Source organism: Sinohyriopsis cumingii, chromosome 14 (assembly GCF_028554795.1).
Source record: "Sinohyriopsis cumingii isolate HCF-2022 chromosome 14, ASM2855479v2, whole genome shotgun sequence".
Classification (NCBI taxonomy): Eukaryota; Metazoa; Mollusca; class Bivalvia; order Unionida; family Unionidae; genus Sinohyriopsis; species Sinohyriopsis cumingii.
Window position 1 is genome coordinate 117,032,822 of NC_142974.1, and position 13,141 is coordinate 117,045,962.

Consider the following 13,141-nt stretch of genomic DNA (forward strand, 5'->3'; position numbering starts at 1 on the left):
AAAACTTTTTCTGGTGTTGGTGATTTAGCTAGTAAAGGTTTTGAATTTGTTAAGGGTAGATTATTAAATTTAGTAGGTCGAGGAAAGAAACCCCCGCCGCCTGAGCCGGTCAAGTTACCTAGTACCGACGTGATGCCTAGCAATATCAGTAAAATAATAAACGGCGCGGCAAATCAGAAATTAACGGAATTAGTAAATCAGGAAGTCGGCAAGGAAATAGCGCGTCAAGTACTAGCAAATACGAGTTTTGCATCGGGAAGTGGTCTTCGTTTTAGATGATAATCTTTATAATAATGTTTGCACGGGCATCTAACGAAGCATTCGACATGGACGAACCCGTAAGTAAGGACACTTCGGTGCGTGATTATCAATATTATTCGTATTACGCAGTAGATCCTAATACTGACAATCGCGTCGAAGTTCAAGTTCATGACACAACAAGATATTTTCTTCCATCTGAGGCGTTTATCGAAGTTACTGGGGAAATTATAAAGACAGATGATACCCTCTACGCAGATAATTTCAAAATCGGATTTGTCAATAATGGTATTATGGCGTTATTTAAGAGCGCCACATACATGATTGATGGAAGAGAAATCGAATCAATTACCAGCGATGTCGATATTGCTACGACAATTATTGGCCTAGCGAGATATTCGGACGATTTTACTAGATCGGCCGGTCCCAGTATGATGTTCGCCAAAGATAATAGTAATGAGCCTGATCATGATCCGTACGTTATCAGGCAACCGAGAAATCATGCTAATACCGCTAACGCTGACGTCGAAGATATGATCATCAGCGTTAATCCCAACTACAACCTCGGATTTGCGGCGCGAAAAGCTATGTTGACGCCAACTCGCAGAGAATTCTCCTGCGTGATTCCATTATCGCATGTATTTGGATTTTGTAGACATTTTAGGAAAGTTATTTTTGGAGCAAAACACACAATTACCTTCATTCGAAATGGTAGCAATCGTGCCATCTGGCGACAAGGTGGCGACGATGGTAAAGTAATACTGAAAAAATTTGTCCTTTGGATGCCAGCGATATCGCCATCAATGTTTGAAGAACAAAAATTGATATCATTTATGGAGCAAGGCGGTAAATCAATTATGTCATGGCTAACAACATCCACGGATTCTATCGACGTAAATATTAACGGTAATTTTACCTGGCGTATTGCAGCCCAGCAAGGCGTCTCCGCGCCGAGACATATTTTCATTGCTCTTCAATCCGCTAACAGATACGATCAAGGGCATAGCCATATGATATTTAATAATCGCTTATTAAGTTACATGGGGAGAGATCAAAATATTGATACGGGATTACAAATATCACAGTTAGATTTTAATAAACTTTACCCTATATATTATTTTTCATTGGAGCATCTCGATTTGATAAAACAATCCGTCGTCGATATACACTTCAAAGCTAGAATTAACACAGGTGGGCCCGCTAGAGCGTACGCGGTGATACTCAGCGATAAGACGATGATTCTAGAAGGCGTTAGTGGTCGAATGAGAGTCATTGACGCGCCAGTAGAAAGAATGTAATCTAAATTTAGATCAACGAATCAATATAGAATGCCATAGGATCATGTTAGTGTGACTCTGACTCCGAGTCAGGTAAAAAAAACTCCAATCGTCGATGACGAAAACATATGGGGTAAAATTAACGTTAAAAAACGCTCAAATTCACGGTGGGCCAAATAAATTATCGTTAACTAAGACGCAACACGGACATTTTATCGCGGCTAAATCGGCAAATTCAGGCGTCCACGTTAGCCTTAGTCCTGGTGCCATCAAAGATATGATTAAAGTTGGTGGAATTTTTCCTTTATTAGCCGCAATTCCAGCATTATTTTCCGCCGCTGCTCCAGCTATAGCCGCCGCTGCTCCGATAATAGCAAAAGGCGCGGCGAGTTACGCAGGTAGTAAAGTACTACAAAAAGTAACCGGAGGAAAATACGGTAAAAAAAAAGGTGGACAACTACCTCCTCATGTGATAAAGATGATGCTTCCCGCGATGATGGGGCCAGTTATGAGGAGTGGAATGATGGAGAAATTGTTAAGTAAAACGCACGGCAGTGGATACGGTAAAAAAAAAAGGCGGAATTGTTCCACTATTAAGCATGTTACCGCGGGATCATCGGATAAATCCGTTCCTGGCAGGTGGACCAGGGGCAAGTGGACTTCTTCAAACAGCGGAGAGAATAGCAGAGAGACGCCTGGAGGAGGGACGTCCGATCCCGCCATCGATAAATCTAATCAGAGAATTGTTAACGAAACGAGGAAGAGGCGCTCGCTTGGGACGACCGAAATACGGAAGCGACGCTCGCCTGGGACTACCAAAATACGGAAGCGGCCTAAGGTTAGCATGATTCCGATGTCAAATTTAGATTTATCTAGCGAGGCAGCTCGTAGAAAAATAAAATTCTTCAGAGGTGTATTTATGCGAGATCAACTTCCTGACAAACCAAATATCAACGAAACCGGAATAATAAATCTCGATTCAAGTATCGGCCCAGGAACACACTGGGTCGCGTACGCGATAAATCCGCGAGAGGCTATTTATTTTGACTCGTATGGATTAGCGCCGCCGAAGGAATTTCTCAAATACACATCAAAGTTAAATGTTCCGGTTTATTATTCAACGTTGCCAACACAAACATTAACAGATCCACCAATATGCGGGCCGGAATCAATTAACGTTCTTGATGCAATTTCGCGCGCAGCCGATCCATATCGTAAAACATTACTTAAATACACATCTAATAAATATGGTTGATATTTATGGAAGATCGCTCTATAGAATAAAAAAAATTCCAACTGACATCGATGTTGATTTATCCAAATATGCAACCAAGAACGATCTTAATAATCTTCTATCGATAACAGGAATAGATCCTAACGATGTCGCTATTTTTCAAGATCAGCACGGGAAATTAAGAACTAGCAATGTCAAAATAGGTGATATAATCAAGCGAGACGAATATGACGCGCACGTAAATGAATTTATTGCCGTCAAGAAAGTCAGCGAGGATGTTACTGCGCTGAATAATTTGATAACTAATATTAACGCGCTGATACGCAACAAAGTTGATATGTCGTTGTATGACGGAGAAATTCGTGATTTTGACGCAAACATTGCCGAAATTAATACAAAAATAGCTGAAATTAAAAACCTCCGTTGATTTATTCGGTGGAGTCAACGTATTAATTCCTGGAATTATAACTAAGACGAGTTTTGTTAAATTTCCGCCAGCAGTTATACCGAGTCAATTTATGAATTTAACATTTACAACAATGTCTGGATCAGCAACATGGACGCCAGAAAATAATACTTTTACGTGCAAGGCGACAATTACGGGCCTGTATCAAATATACGTGTTATCCAAGGTGAGATTCAGAATGATATCTAAAAAGTACAAATGGCGTCACATCAGCGATAGATACATCGGATTCTTGAATATTCCGCTAGAGAAAGACTTCGAAGAAGTACTTGAGTTGGAGCCAGTTGACAAGGCCACAACTACGCCAACCGATTACTGGTGGTGCGAGGAATTCATCGCTGAAATACCTTCATCATTTAGTTGGACGTGAAATTAATAATGAGCGATTATAGATATAATCAGGCGCGCTCACGGCAAGATTCGCTGAAATTGTCCGTAGATACATATTCGGCAAAGGTAAAAAAATATCAACGCAGATTAGTTGCCATCGACGTGGCTGTGTATGCGACAAGCGCGGTCATTGCTAGCGTTGGAATAATATTGTCCGCAGTAACAATGATGGCTCCTGTCGTTGTAACTATCGCTGTTTCTGCATCAACAACGATAGCTGGCGTTGCTAGTATTATTGCAAAAAAAAAATATCTTCGTGCGCAAACGCAAAATTGACCTCGTACGTGAATAAGTTAAATACAGCAACGATCGCGCATTCGAAATTATCATCGTTGCTTTCTGAAAGTCTCAATGACGGAATTATATCCGATTATGAATTTTCATTAATGTTAAAGATTGTCGATATTAATAATGTCGGAGTTATCTCAGATTGTGACAAACACAACACCGCCAACAACAACAATGATATCGGCAAACTCGACTAAGCCAGAATTTAACGTTAATTTTCCAACGCCAATTCCAGTCAACGAAATTGCGTTACCACAGTTGCGTGTTTATTATAATTGGCCTAATATCAGATCAGAATCATTTGGTGGTTTATCATCGAATAATTTATTAGTATTTGCTAATAAAAATAAACCCGACGGTACTCCGGACTGGATCACGGTTGGATTACCAACAGGTAGCTATGAGATCGAACAAATAAATACAGAATTCATTTACAAGATAATAAATGTAACCGGCGATAAGGAACCTGGCATAAAAATATCTTTACACGAACCAACATTAACTTCGATAATTGAGCTAAAATCACCATATATCGTCGATGTTTACCAATCTTCAATTAGGTCCGTGCTAGGTTGGCCTGAAAATATACCGCCAGCTCCACCAGCTCCACCAGAACCTAAAAAATCTGATTATGTCACCGATAAAGGAAATTATCACGATTTTGTTCCGCCGTACAAAGAAGAATTAAATAAAATTAAAACCTATACATCCGCGGCAGCCTCCATATTTTCATTTGAGGAATGGAGATTTATATTTTATGGTGGAGGAAGGTGGAATATAAGGCAACATTTTTTCTCGAATGAGGGAGAAGAATTTAGTTTATATATGTCAAATGTTATCAAAATTGTTGATGATATTAATCAAGAACATAAAAAACAGCTACGATTATTACGACAATATTTTCAAGAGTGTATTTTTAACATATTGATCTCATGTGATAAAATTATTACGCATGCAGAAATATTGAATCAGCTTGCATCTGATATGGAATACATTAATCAGCGAATAATTTCAGGTTGTAATTAAAAATAAAATGAGTGATGATGGCAAATCACCGCAACATCTCTATATAGAGGATAAGGGAAACCGAAGAAAAATAGCAGATTATAGCGATTTGTTTATGACCAATTTCGGACTGACCGACGAAACGGTACCAAATTATAAATTTCCCGGATATAAAGTACCTGAGATGAGAAAATCCGTCACTGACGCCGTTGATGAATTATTTTCAAAATTAGTTGCCGCGTGGAGAAAAAAATTACCGCCAGCATCGATACTCAAGCACGACAATGATCCGGATGGACAAGGAAGACATATTTCACCAATCATCGTGAATATAAATAATGTTGTCGCGGTTAATCTTCACGCGGATATTATTGACGGTAGTTATAACATTGACGCAGATGTATCAGAACGAGCGCAGCAAGGATTTGTCTTATATTCGTTCTCGCCGGATGTTCCTCCGGGATACCTGATTATAAAAGAACCCGTCAATTTGTTTTACCTGCGATGTCATAATTGATATTTATCGAGAATTAATTTCAAGTTAACGGATCAACACGGACGCTTACTCGACATTCGCGGAGAAACATTAAGCATTAATTTGTTAGTAAAATCGTAGCCTGTCTACCGAAAAAATAACATTAAAAAAATAGATAAAATACGGTACAAAAATAAATAAATTTGATTTTTTTTAATTCTCAAGAAAATTGTACAAATTTCTTATTTTTGAAGGGGCATTTGGTAGTCAAAATCGAAGAAATTTGCATAATTTTCTTATTTTTGAGGGGGTATTTGGTAGTCAAAATCAAGAAATTTGTGCAATTTTGTTGTATTTTAGCGAAAAAAATAATATTTCAGTGAAAATAATATTTTAGTAAATAAATAAAAATAAAAATAATTTAGCAAAGTGAAGAATTTCTTGATTTTGACTACCAACTACCCCCTCAAAACGAAGAAATTTGTACAATTTTGTTGTATTTTGTAAAAAAAAATATTGATTTTTTCTTATTTTTGAGGGGGTAGTTGGTAGTCAAAATCAAGAAATTTGTACAATTTTGTTGTATTTCAGTAAAAAATAATATTTCAGTGAAAAATTAAAATAAAATTAATTTGTAAAATAAAAATAAAAATAAAAACAATTTAGCAAAGTGAAGAATTTCAGTAATTTGAGGGTAGTTGGTACTCAAAATCAAGAAATTTGTGCAATTTTGTTGTATTTTGTGAAAAAAATATTGATTTTTTTCTTATTTTTGAGGAGGTAGTTGGTACTCAAAATCAAGAAATTTGTGCATTTCGTTGTATTTCAGCGAAAAAATAATATTTCAGTAAAAAATAATATTTTAGTAAATAAAAATAAACATAAAAAGATAAATTTAATTTGGCAAAGTGAAGAATTTCCTGATTTTTCTGGGGTAGTTGGTAGTCAAAATCAAGAAATTTGCACAATTTTGTTGTATTTTGTAAAAAAAATATTGATTTTTTCTTATTTTTGACGGGGTAGTTGGTAGTCAAAATCAAGAAATTTCAGTAAATTATTTTTCATTTACTAATTTTTTTAATTGCCTGGCGCGAGTACTAATGACTTTCCTTGATTCGTATTCTTCAGACAATTCCAATCTGATTCTTTCGACGGCCGCAGATAACGCTACAAAATCCTTAATTTGTATCTCGTTGACGGATGCCAATGATTGATACATCGCTGATTGAATTTTCTTTATGAATTTATATTCGGACGGCAGAACGTATCTATGGTCGAGTTTATTTTGAGCTAATATTTCATATTCAGAGATAATTTTATCCGTATCTAGATCTGCGTGTAAATTTATATTTTTATTTTTCAAATCTTCGATAGCGTCGATCATATTTGTGATATTTTCTTCGTTCATATTATAATATTATATCTTCAATAAATATTTATCGAGTAAAAAAAAATATTTTTTTTTGTAAGTAAATTTATTTTGTGAGTAAAATTTAATCGTCAAGTATTACTGGAATGTAGGAGAATTCAATCCATATACCAAATTTATATGAAAACGTTGATTTATAGAATTTATCTGCGGCTCGTCGAACCGACGCTGAATTAATTCCAAAATATTTACCTGCGGCTGTCATTGATTGAAATACCATTTCTTCGTTAGTTTCTAAATTTATTGATTTAACTGCCTTGGATATTCTGCGTCCGCCGGTATTACCGCGTGAGCTATTTTCACTAGAAGTAATCGCCTGAAGATTGGATAATTTATTATTCAAAATATCTCCGTCAATATGGTCAATTACAAGACCGGCTTTGATAAGGCCGTGAAAACACTCGTATATAAATCTATGATTAGAATAAGTTTTTTTCTCTTTGTTGGCCGTAAATTTAAGATATCCAAAATTGCTGATAGTACCAACGTGATTTCCTGTCATGATGTGCCTGACAATGCCATCTTGAGATACTTCGTAGCCATCAATGATTTGGTGAGTCTTGAATATTGGATTCATATATAATATTCTGTTTGTTTAAATCATAATTTGTTCGAAATCTATTAAGATAATCTTCTTCGCAAGTTATTACGTCATTGATGGATTTTTTATCATAATGTCGCTTTAGTTCTCGATATCGTTTTCCTCCACATTTTAGGCATAATCGATTTTTTCCTCGCGTTCCAACTTGACATTTCATACATTTTTGTGGTCCTAAACTTCCCTCACGGACTGCCTGCATATGAGCGCCACAATATTCTCTCTTGCATGATTTATCACAATAATTTGTTGAGCCAACTGGTAACCATTTGCATTGATTCATTATTATTTAGATATTTGTCTAAAATATAATATGAAATTATTTGATCTTGATGAGGCTGAATATGAGATTTCTGAAGCTAATCAGGCCAAAGATGAATTTTTGAAGGATGGAGCGGTTCATACTTGGTCAACTTGGAAAACAAATTCGATCGACAATACGATGACCGATGAACGAGCCAAGAAGATAATTGATTATATCAAGAAAAATCATCCTAATGAGAAATTTATCTTTGGAATAAAGTTTATCGTACAAATGCCAAATGGCGTATGGATTATTCGTGATAAGCGAGATCCTGTAATTGGGGGCAAACAAAATGTTATTCTTGATGCAAATAGTCGGCCTGGCTTATTATTAGGTATTGATAAACCATACTACGTTAAGGCTTATCCAGTTAGCGCTGTTGTTTATGGAATTTATTTGCTGAATAATAACCCGGACGTAAAAAAATTACCTCCGATGAAGAAATCTTCGATAATAAATTGCTTTGTCGAGCGCGTAATAGAGCATATGAAAAATTCAAAACGCGGATCCGGATTAACCGAATTAAGATTAGCGAAAATAAATGCATGGGCAGGAACTGTCGTTGATGGTGCATCAGTAAATGACGTAGCTGAGTTATCACGAAAGTTAAAATTTCCCATCGCGGTCAAAACATTGTCGGGTGAAATTTTGTATGATTCTCCGTATAAATCTCGCGGATCGTCGATAGTAATTGTTGATCATAACTCTCATGCATGGTCAAGCGCGGTAACGATATTTCCACGGGCGCGTACGGTTAAACTTTTTGCGGAAGACATATTTAAATTTATTAGTGAATTAAGTAAATCAGATCCAATTTCAGTTTGGTTATTCTCGAGCGAAGATAAATATGATCAATTTGTATTACCACGCGGCGATATTTACAGAAATAAATCTCTACATGACTCGATGAGCGAATTAGCGCATAAATATTCAACAAATCCCGAGCAATTATTAGCAAACTGTTTTACTATTCCGTCTGTTGCTGCTCACGCTGCCAGGGAGAGAAATTCATGGAAGCCAGTACGATGCGAATTTCTCAAAGATGTACAACAAAGTTGCGTTGAATACGGTCACGGAGGATTATGGAATACTAAATACGATTTCACAAATATGATATCCATCGATATGTCCGCGTGTTATACAGGAAGTTTTCTAGGATACGGCGACGCTGCTGAATACTTCGCTAAATACGGTCATCCCTGCAGTGAAATGACGCGAGTTGCGATAAACGGACCATTACCTAGTTTCATTTTGACGGGATTCGCGCGCGTTACATCGTTCAAATTCGCAGATAATTTACATAAAATCTGCTATATTTGGTTCGGCAGACACTTCTCACAACGACGTTGGGTCCATATAGCGCTATTGCAGTATATGCTAGATTCTGCGATGTTGACTCGATTGACGGTCAGCGAGGCAATTATCTCGTATAAAAAACAAACTGAGGTGTGGCTGCCGACAGACTGTGATAACGCCAAAGATATAGGAAGAAAAATAATAGGTAAATTTACTCAAGGTGGCTCCGTTGATCATAAACGACGTCATGTTAGATTATTCATGAACGATGCGGAATTAGATTTTATTCTCAATGATACAACATCGAGAGGCGTATTTTGTGGCAGAGAGAATATTTTCGTCGATGGTTCAAAGTTAGGTACCGTAGTTAGTTATCTTGATGGAGAATCTCCTCAATATACACATTTAAGATCATCGATGCTAGCTTACGTAAGTATCAATTTACTTTCGATGATAAATAAATTCTCCGATATTGCAGCACGAGTAGCGACAGATTCGTTCTACATCGATGGTAAATATCTGCATTTGGTAGAAAAATATCTTACCGAAGATGGACCATGGTGCACCTGGAGAAAAAAAGATGAAGATATTCTTGATTATTGTGAAGACGCGGATGTTGAGGATCGTGATGAATTTCACCACGGAGATATCGAAGAAATATCTACGGAGGTTTCTGTGAGTGATCCAATTTCAAGACATAAATTTGTGTACTTGAACGGACCCGGCGGCAGTGGTAAAACTTCGAGAGCGATAAAACTATTTTCAAATTCAGATATGATCGTGCTAACGCCAACACATAGATTAGCGCGAGAAATGAAACAACGCGGCGTTAAATCTTGCACTTATCACAGTTATTCCAAATACAACGGTGGTACATGGGATCCTCTGCGGATGGGCGATAAATATATAAATAAAATCATAATCATCGACGAAGTTTGCACAATAAATCTGCCCACGTTGAAATTATTTTTATCATGGCTGTCGCAGAACAATACCGCAGTGATAATGTGCGGAGATCATGGCCAACCAAATCCTATCAAAGGTGAATCACCACATAACTGGCTTAAGAATTCCGTCGATTATTATGAAGAAATTGACGCCGATTACAGATCCACGGATAAATTATTGACAGAATTCAAAAAATTAATTCGATTACAAATAGATGAAATTCAATGTACTGTCATGAGAAAAGTAATCAGCGAAACTTCGATGAGTGATTTTCTTGATTTATGGCGTCCTGATCATCTAATCATCGCTAGCAGAAAAATAATTCGTGATGATCTTCAGGCGAAATTATTTAAGTTGCATTGTGAGAAATTTCCAACATTGCCAGTACCGTTATGTTATAGGCCGGCAGATACTCGAAAACAAAACATTGATGTGATTGTTTGTGGAGAAAAAAAGAATTTGGTACTAAATGATATTGTTAATGTTAATATTAATTCGTCAATGACATGCTAAATGCAGAAAAATCTCCGTGGAAATTAGGTTATGCAACAACGATACATTCTTCTCAAGGATTAACTATAGAATGTCGAGTTTGGATCGTCGATGATAGAATAATGTGGTCAAATTTAGTTTATTTAGCCGTGTCTAGAGTTAGAAAATTATCTCAGCTAAGACGAATTTTACTTAAGTGATTTTGGTGGAAATTGAGTATCGGCGGGAATTATTTGTAATTCTTCTCAAGTAAATCCGCGTTGAGGAGCAAATGGATCTAACGTGTACATGGCTGGCCTTCCAGATGACCTCAACACGCTGTATATTTTATGTGAAGTAACACTCCAGATTGGATCTGTTGCTCTTTTTCGGCCACCTTCAGCTTCGCCTTGTTTACACAAATATCTAACTATGATACTGCCTAATACCGGCTGTATTGAGAAATCTCGTCGTGTTGGTATAGTTGTTTTTGTAATAGCGACGGCCGGTTTCATTTTTATTGTTCGTGTTATTTCATTATTTATCGCGTTAATGACACCGGGCAATCTCGATACCCACTCGTGAGATCGCTCATCGGTAATAAATTCTCGTGCATATTGATATCCAAATAATCGCTCGGCGAGGGTTTTGTTAAATCGTTCGACGATAGCCTGATCTCGATGAATTCCAGCATGACCGCGTCGAATATTAACGTTATTTTTTTTCATAAGTGATAATACCGTACCGAGAAATTCCCTACCCGGATCAACCTGAAGTAAATTTGGCCAGGTTAGTGGAGATCGCGAATAGATATTGTTAAATGCGTTAGCAATTTCGCTGGCCGTTTTAGTTGCTAATGGTTCCGCTTCCTTGTATCTGCTAGCAATATCAACGATAGTTAGTACATATTTGTATGTAACTCCGTCAACGACATCATGAGGAAGAAACATAGTATCGGCCTGATGGACTTCATTAGGAACACTAACTTCGAAATGTGCATAAGGAATTTTCTTAGGCGGCGGAAGATAAATTTGCCATACGGCTTGCTTTGATAACCAAGAAGCTGCAACGGGTATTTTTACTTTAGCGGCCTTTGCGAGTTTAGCAATTGCAGATTTTCCTCGCCAAAATCCTCGCGAAGAATAATATATTTCCTCCATTATCTATAACCTGCACCGAGCATTAATTTACTCTTCATCATACCTTTGATGAACCCCGTTGCAGCTTTTTTCTCCGAGAGATTAATTAGGGACGGTGTTTATAGCATGAATTAATTTTACATCAGCGAGATGCCTTTGTTCTAAAATCTCCGCTGCGATACGCGAGATCGTGAACGTAACATGCATCATCGATAGCGTTTATTGGATCTTCACCGGATTTTGGTCGATCATTTTCGTCAAGTCTGATATCTAATCGAGTTCCTGGCCCGCAGTAATTATATCCGGGAACATGTTTTTCTCCGGGATATTTTGCCCAGGGTAATCCGGGGAACTTTCCGAGGGTTGCGGCAATGTCACCTCCATATCTCTTTTTTTAGCAAATCTAAATTTCTTTGTGCCACATTTAACGCATGTGCCTGTAATTGCATTTTTATTGTTGCGCGTTCTGACCTCAGACAAATTCTCCGTGCCAGTACGCGTACGACATTTTACACAATATAGATCCATAATATATTATATCATGGATGTAATTGATTTTTCAGCCACGAAGAAACGCGAACAAGTGAAACATCACGCGGCATTACCAAATTCGATCAGAATGATAATAATCGGCCCATCCGGATCTGGCAAAACGCAGTTATTACTAAATTTGATAATGAGATGGCTAAAATGGGACAAGTTATATTTGGTTGCACCATCGGTTGACGATCAACGTTGTTATCAGGTTTTGAAGGATTTTAGCGATAATACGTCAGAAATTAGTGAAAATATTATAGAATTCATAACAGATATAGATGAAGCGCCATCCGTAGATGATCTTGACGGAGAGAAAAAGAATTTGGTCGTATACGATGATGTAATGTTGGACAAACAGGCTAATCCAGCTAGAATATTTTCTCGCGGCCGGCATAAAAATACCGACGTTATTTACGTTACTCAGCGATATACGCAGATTCCAAAAGTCATCAGAGATAATTGCAATATTTTGGCGGTATTTAACGGCGTAGATACGCACACGTTACGAAATATTCATCAAACTTGGTGCAACGGCGACATGGATATAACTGCGTTCAAGAATTTGTTTAGTCGCGCTCAGTCAACTCCACATGGTTTTATTACGATAAATTTACACGATCCACGATGTAGATATAGAATTGGTCTTGATAAAATATTTTAATTTTTGCGCCGAAACAATTTGCCCCCGCGCTGATGTTTTTCATATACATGTCATAGTCACATGGGTCTCTTAATGACGAAAAATGACCCTCGTAGCAGCCCTCAAAAGTGAAAATAAAGGTCTCCATGAAATTATTTCCCGTAGAAGTTTTTATTTTTGAAGAAGAACCTGGTCTGTGACTCTCTTCTGCTGCTTGAGGAACAAGTGCACGATGTATTAATGCATTAAAATGTGAATACAGTGAGGATCCAACGAACCAGGCCGAAATGGCTTAGGGTCGAATCGACTCAAGTCTGCAATGGTTTCGGAACGAATCGACCCTTTCCCTTAACAAAAGCCTTTGTCACTTAGTTATGTAGTATCTT